This window comes from Solanum verrucosum, unplaced genomic scaffold (assembly GCF_900185275.1).
Source record: "Solanum verrucosum unplaced genomic scaffold, falcon-dt-bn FXZP01001111.1, whole genome shotgun sequence".
Classification (NCBI taxonomy): Eukaryota; Viridiplantae; Streptophyta; class Magnoliopsida; order Solanales; family Solanaceae; genus Solanum; species Solanum verrucosum.
Window position 1 is genome coordinate 395,438 of NW_026019640.1, and position 7,493 is coordinate 402,930.

Sequence of the window (7,493 nt, forward strand, 5' to 3'; positions counted from 1 at the left end):
GTTTTACTGTTTATTATGATGCTTTACATATTGACTTTTGGTAGTGTTTGATGCAAAAAGGCAAAGTTATATCTATGGCTCAAGATAATTGATAGTGAATAAGGAGAACTATCCTGCTCATGATTTGGAGTTACCATTGATAACATTTGAATTTAAGATTTGAAAACACTATCTTAATAGATCTCTTCTTGTTCCTCAATCTTCCGAGAATACGGCGTTGTATTATTGTAAGTTCTCTGCTTCCAACCATACAATATAATGGTGTGACAATGCAAACAATGACCAAGATCCGTAGTAACCCAAGGGCTGTCTTTTTTTATCCTCCTCTTACCGGGATATCTATTATATCAAGATTTCTTCCTTTCTGATCATTTTGATAGAAGGGGATGAAGAAAGTGGACAAAACAAAGAGGAGGTTGAGGGAAGCCACTAAATTAACATACTCTTTATTTAATACGATCCCACTATACATATCGATATACATATAGATTCACCGACTACATTTCAGCCATCCAGAGATCCTGATCTCAATCTTAGTTGTTTAGCTTAGGTCCATCAATCAATCTCTCATATAATAACCTTTAATATATATTCAATAAGAGAGATCTCAATTTGAGGTAACAGAGATGGTTGAAGTTGCTCCAAGATTATGCATAACTATTATGGCTCTTCCGAGCAAGTTAAGCTAATATGGCAATTGATGCCTTGAATTGGAAGATAATGAGTATAAGCAGCTGAAATTACAATATTTTTTTATCACTAGAATAAAGCTTAGGTGACGTAGCCGCACTTTTCGTAGTTGTGAAATTAACAAACTAAATTTGAAAAATATTTTTTATGAATGTAGCTCAGATTGAGGAGACAAAAAAAGAGCAACTTTCACATATAGCAAACACAAAATTCATATTTGTATGCTATAGCAAAGTTTGCATAATTGCGCTCCATAGCAAACATATATATGTATAATTCACTATACATATACAATTGAAAGCTATGTCTATTTCGCTATACATATATACAAAAAGAAGCAATTGTATAATTCGTTGGCTCCTCTTCAGATTTGTATAATTTCGTTGGCAGGCCATTTTGTATAAATTGTTGTTAGCCTCTCGTTTGTATAAATCGTTGACAAAAATATTTGTATATCAAAAATCGCTCTCTCTCTTTTGCTTTATACAAACATAAATTATACATTATATTTGTATAATCTGTTTTTGTATAAAACGAGAAAGAGAGAAAGGCAAAAGAGAACTGGGCAGGGAAATATTTGTATTGTATAATTATAAGTGTATAGGACGAAGATATATGTATTTGCATGTGTATATACAATTTTCTCTCGCTTTATACAAACATAAGCGCAATTTATACATTTCGTTTCTGTTTGTATAAGCGAGAGACGCGAGGGTGGCGAGTGAGATTTGGGAGAGTGGCGAGCGAGGTCTGGGAGAGGGGAGAGAGGGGAACGAAAATATATTTATATATACAATTTCCTCTCGCTTTATACAAACACAAACACATTTTATACATTTGTGTTTGTATAAAAGCGAGAGAGGGCGAGCGAGACTGCCACCAAACGAGAGTGGCGAGCGAGATTCCACCAGGAGAGTGGATTTAATTTGATTCAATTTTTCCAGCCCTACCTCGTCTAAACTCGAATGATTTCCTCCAAACTCTTTTGGATCCTTAAACCCAACCTAATTACAGAAAATTCTACACCAAAAACCCACCAAGAGCAACACTCTTTCGCAATTCTCACCTCAAGAACTCAACAAGAACTTCATTATCAAAAATGAAGCACAAAACTTCAAGAACTCAACAAGATTATCAATATACTCAATCTCATAGATGAAATTTATAAAAGAAACTCATGATTGGTGTGTGGATGAACAAACTCAATACTATGGAAGCTTACATACCTCTTAGGATAAAATTCTTGGCGAAATCCCTCGAAGAATCGTAAAAATCTTGAACGCTCTTCCTTTTCTCCTCTTTTCCTCTTCTTGAACTCCTCTAAAAACCCTAAACGTATTTTAGGAATAACTAATCAGTTTAGACTCATAAAAACTTACTAAAAACGTTTAAATCTGATTGGGTAAGGAAAGGACCAAAATACCCCTCATATTTTCGGGTAACTTTCCTTATTTGTATAGCCCAACTTCAAATGGACATATCTCCCTCATTCGAGCTCGAAAATTAGCAAAATTGGCAGCGTTGGAAAGAGGATTCCATGAAATTTTATTTGATATCTTATGAGTCTCTTAACTCATCATGTGCAAAAAGTTATGGTCGTTAGAAGCTGACCTAAAACTTTAAAAGAACTTAGGAATGACTTGAATGAACTCTCTTCTAAAACCCTATGCGTATTTTGATTTATGAAAACTGACCCAAATCAGATTTGTCCCCAAAATACTACTAAAATTCGCTTTAAGATGATTGGGTAAAGAAAAGACCAAAATACCCTTCATATTTTTTGGGTAACTTTCCTTAACGGGATAGCTTGACTTCAAACGGGCATATCTCCCTCATACGGCTCAAAAATTAGCAAACTCGATAGCATTGGAAAGAGGATTCCAAGACCTTTCATTTGATATCTTATGAGCCACCTAACGCAATTTGTACTGAAAGTTAGTATTGTTTGAAGTTGACCCAAAACTCATACTTAACATAACTTGCCAAAATTTCCAAATTTACTCTTTCCAAAAATTGTTTCTTTCTAATTCTAGTTCTTTCTAAGGTGGGATGTTACAGTGCTATATCTAGTGACCTTAACACTTAAATTTTGTTTTAAATTCCTCGACAAAATCCTACTCACAACGAAGGATGGTTCGAGTCTTAGCTCAAAAAATTTATGGGGTATTACAATATCTCCCCCTTGGGATCATTCGTCCTCGAATGATGGTTGGACTGGGTATGGAATGGGGTTACTCTTATCATCTCTGCCATACCAACTAGAATTTGCCTGCATTACTATTCGAAACTAACTTAGGGCTCTCATTTAGCTATTTCTCATAGAAAAACCTTATATTCTTCTTCCTCCTCTTTAATAACCTTAGAAGAAATTATCACACCATCATTATCATGATAGGATCATTAACCTTCTCTTTCTAACATCACTCAATTACTAAAAAGGGCCTCTAAAAAGATATCTGCCATACTCTTTGGAACTCATTACTATCTTATTATCGAATACTTGACTTGATTTCTCATTTTGTCATCTCCCCCTTGGGTCTAAAGCTGACACTTAAAAGCTATGGACCTATTCCATCATCTCTAACTGGTCTACATCATCTTTTACTCTAAAACTCGGGAGAATTTATCTCATGACTATCGAACTCTCCATAAGTAGGTACTAAGACCTCTTTCTAAGGTGTTTCTCTTAACCTCTTCTGATTGCATACCCTCTCGGTACACCTCTTAATGCTCTTGTTACTCCTGTGAGTTAGCCACACTTCACTATCCTTATTTAAAGGTTAAGGTCTCTCACTTATACTACTCATATTTATTGCAGCTAATCACCTCAATTCCTCACCTACTATATGTCAAGTCTTCTAGATCAAATCTCAAGACTAACATCATCACCCTCATGTTGCCATTCTTTTGATAAAGTTACTCTTCTCAAATTCAAGCTTAATGTTTATTACTAAACCCGAATATTAATATGATTGCTCACTTACTATACTAACTTACAACTACTGGATACAAATTCAGAAACACTCGTCCACTAGGACCTTATGACAAGTAGTCAATCTTTACCTCTTAACCTCTACACTCACAATTTACCATCACATTCCACTTCACAACTTAAATACTATTTACTCACTTACTGCACATTATCTCTCAAATAGTTCTATCATCCTCTGAATACTATGGGGATCCCCCTTCAAAGTTCATAAACCTAGCTTCGGTATATCACCTCATGAATATTCTACTTTTTGATTCCACACATACATTGCGTTTTCTCTAACACGATGACACATTGACATCAACTTTGTTCTGGTTAACAATATACTATATTTCATCATGACTAATAACTATTCCTCTTATCATGAACTCTTCTACAACCTTACTATTCCTTACTTGACTCATAAAGGAACTCACACTTATAATTGACGGGGTGCACGATTGCAATAACATAATATGCCCCATCATTATCTTTTTCCCTTAGATTACTGAACCTCTACATACTTTTCTCTTGACTTAAGGGCACTATTTACTACTACTGCTCATAATCTCGTAGTTCATACTATATTTTAGGGTGAAGATATTTCCAATCTCTAAACATACCATCATCTTAAAGGTTTCAGCTGAAACAAGACTTAGAGAAAAGAGTACAACTCCCTTTTAGCTCAAATGCACGATTCACATGAACATGATTGCATTACTCTAAAACTCAACATTTAACTCACTCGTGGGCTTCTCTTAAGCCCCTCTAAAGTCTCATGACTTTCTCAAGATTTTTTTGCTGAGAGTAACTCATCGATAAAGGACGGACTTTGAGTATGAGGGGTAGTCGAATGGATATGAGAATGCACGAGTTAGAATAAATATCTATGACAAAGCTCTATTGCACGATTAAGAGTATGAAAGATGGGAAAATTTTCTTAAATGTCTATAGTCCTTCGTTTATAGAAGTGGGGCCCTTACAACCATAAACAAGACCCTACTGACACGTCTTCATAGACACCCTAGGACACTTGAACTCTGTGCTCTAATACCAAGTTTGTCACGACCCGAGCCTACACCCTGGACGTGGCCGGCACTCGAGAACCATTTCTAGTCCCCAAGCAAACCTTTATCCTGGCTAACTACGAGCGGAAAACTAACTCAAGCATACAAAGTTTAAAACTTGATAAAATTTATAGAATTCATATACAAAGCTTTAACTCAAATGATTAACTCTGAATATAATAGAATATTCAACTAGACAAAATATGCAACTCAAGTCTTTAAAATCTTTAACAAAATAAATGAGCATACTTCTCAAACTCCACTGTCTATCTATAAAACCTCTAAATGACAACGATGGAAGTCGGTACAAGACCCACGATATCCTAACAAAACTGAAAAGTAAATGGAATCCTCTAGAAGCAAGGAGGCTCACCATAGCTAACTCGAACTACAAACGGTATCAACGAAACTTCTATTGATGACCCTGAATACATGTATTTGCATCATAAGACGATGCATGCCAAATAACATCAGTACATGGAATGCACGAGCATGTAAGGGGAATTTTAAAGCATAAAAATAAGCTTGAACTGATGGAAAAGAAACATACTTACCTCTTCTCAACTAAACTCAACTCAAATAAACATAGTTCAACTCAACTCAGAGAAAATAGGGATCAACTCAATAACAGGATAATCAACTCAGTGAAGCATAGTTCAACTCAACTCAGAGAAATAAGGCTCAACTCAATAATAAGATACTCAACTCTGGATTAAAAAAAAAAAGATGCAATATATGAAAAGTTTTTAAAACAGTACATAACAACTTAATGTATTGAAGTATACAATAATAACTCAGATTGTATACAAAAATTGGGAAAATGCATAAGTACCCTCTCCCCCCCCAACATTTGCCCGAAATCCCAGAGACACACCTAAACTATACTAAGGTCCTATTACCCCCCAAACTTATTTTATAAATAATTTTCTACCCCTTTTCGGCTTATGTGACTGAGTGTGTGACTTCACCTAAGTTAGGCGCGTGGGTGCTATTTTTAGACAACACTGACCGATAAAAATTGGCCACGTATTAAAATAAAGTTGAAAAAAGAAACCTCATCAACTCATATGTCTTCTTTTTTATCAGAGTGTTCTTCATCTTTTGAAAAAACAAACCTCCATAAACCCTAAAAAATAAGCGTGAAGATACATTTCACTCAAAGATTGAAATCTATATTTAACAACATATCATAACCCCTACGAAATCTAAGTATAACATTAACCAAAAAAAAAGTCAAGAAAAAACTAACATTTGAACTCAACCACGATTCTTGATGACTTAGAAGAATGAAATCGACCCGCACATGCACGACTGAAATCGACCCACACATACACGACTGAAATTGAAGATAATTGTTCTTTCTCTTGTTCCTTTTGATAAAGTTATTCAAAAATTAAGATAAAATTTTGGAAAGTGTAGAAGCTACTTTTTGAGTTGATAGCTTGTCTTTTTAGAAAGTTAAAAAAGTGGGGCCAGCGCGTGTTGAACAATACTTTCAAGCTATCTGGTTGATAGTGCCACATAGGTTGAAAATGGGTAGAAAATTATTTATAAAATAAGTTTGGGGGGAGGGGGGGTAATAGGACTTTAGTATAGTTTAGGTCTGTCTCTGGGATTTCGGGAATAGGCTTGGGGGGGGGGGGGGGTACTTATGCATTTTCCCATAAAAATACAATATAACTTTGTGGGAGATTCTCTAACCGACAACCATCCCTATGAGCTATGTGATGATACAACGTCTAGCCCACGCTGCCAGAACTGTCATATACTTTGCGAGGGTATAGAACCTACTACTAAGTGGATCTACTAGTCTATGCTAAAAAGCAATAAGGAATCATCTAAAAAGTATGACCCTTTCTACCCACGTTGGCTACATGGTTTATGGGCGTTGTGAGTTGTATGAACTCTCCCCCATATCAATGCTCAATACTACTCCCAAAATATACTAGCTTATATGTTTTTTTAAAAAACATAACTCTTTTTGTGTTTTGAGATTATTACTCAAACATCTTTCTCTTAAAAGAGATGGTACTCAAACAAACTCTTTGGAAATCTCAGTTTCCTCTCATCTTAAATGTAAAAACATTTACTCTTGGGAATAGTTAGTTTCCATATATCATTTTAAAGAAAATGAACTCAGCTCTACTCTTCCTCAACTCAGTGCTCAAGTCTTTAAAACAAGTTTTAAAACAATTTGTAAAAAGATTTCCTAACATAGGGTTCATGCCGAATTATGGACGTGAACGACTCAATTCAAAGTTTTCAATAACCATGCATAGAACTCAATACTTGGAGCTCAACAACTCCAGAACTCAAGGAGTCAATGATACTACTTATCTCAAGAATGCTCGACTCGGAGGGTTCATGCAAAATTATTGTCATGAACTACTCAACTCTAGAACTCAATGACATTTCTCATCACAAGACTGCTCGACTTATGCGCAATTATGGGCATGAACTACTCAACTCAAGGACCTTCATGGGTAACTTGTAGTAGTCCCATGATTAGGAATATAATTCCAAAATGATTAGGAACTCAATACTCAAGACTTAGAACTTGAAGATACTACTCCTCTCAAAGATAATCAAATTATGGAGTTCATGCGGAATTTATGGGCATGAACAACTTGACTCAAAGATCTCAATGATAATGTAGACTCATGCTCAATCAAATACATTCTCCTCATTCTCATACTCACTTACTCGTGTCTTGAAACAATTTAATAGTTATTGTAGAAGACTCCTCGAAAAGACTCAAACGGACT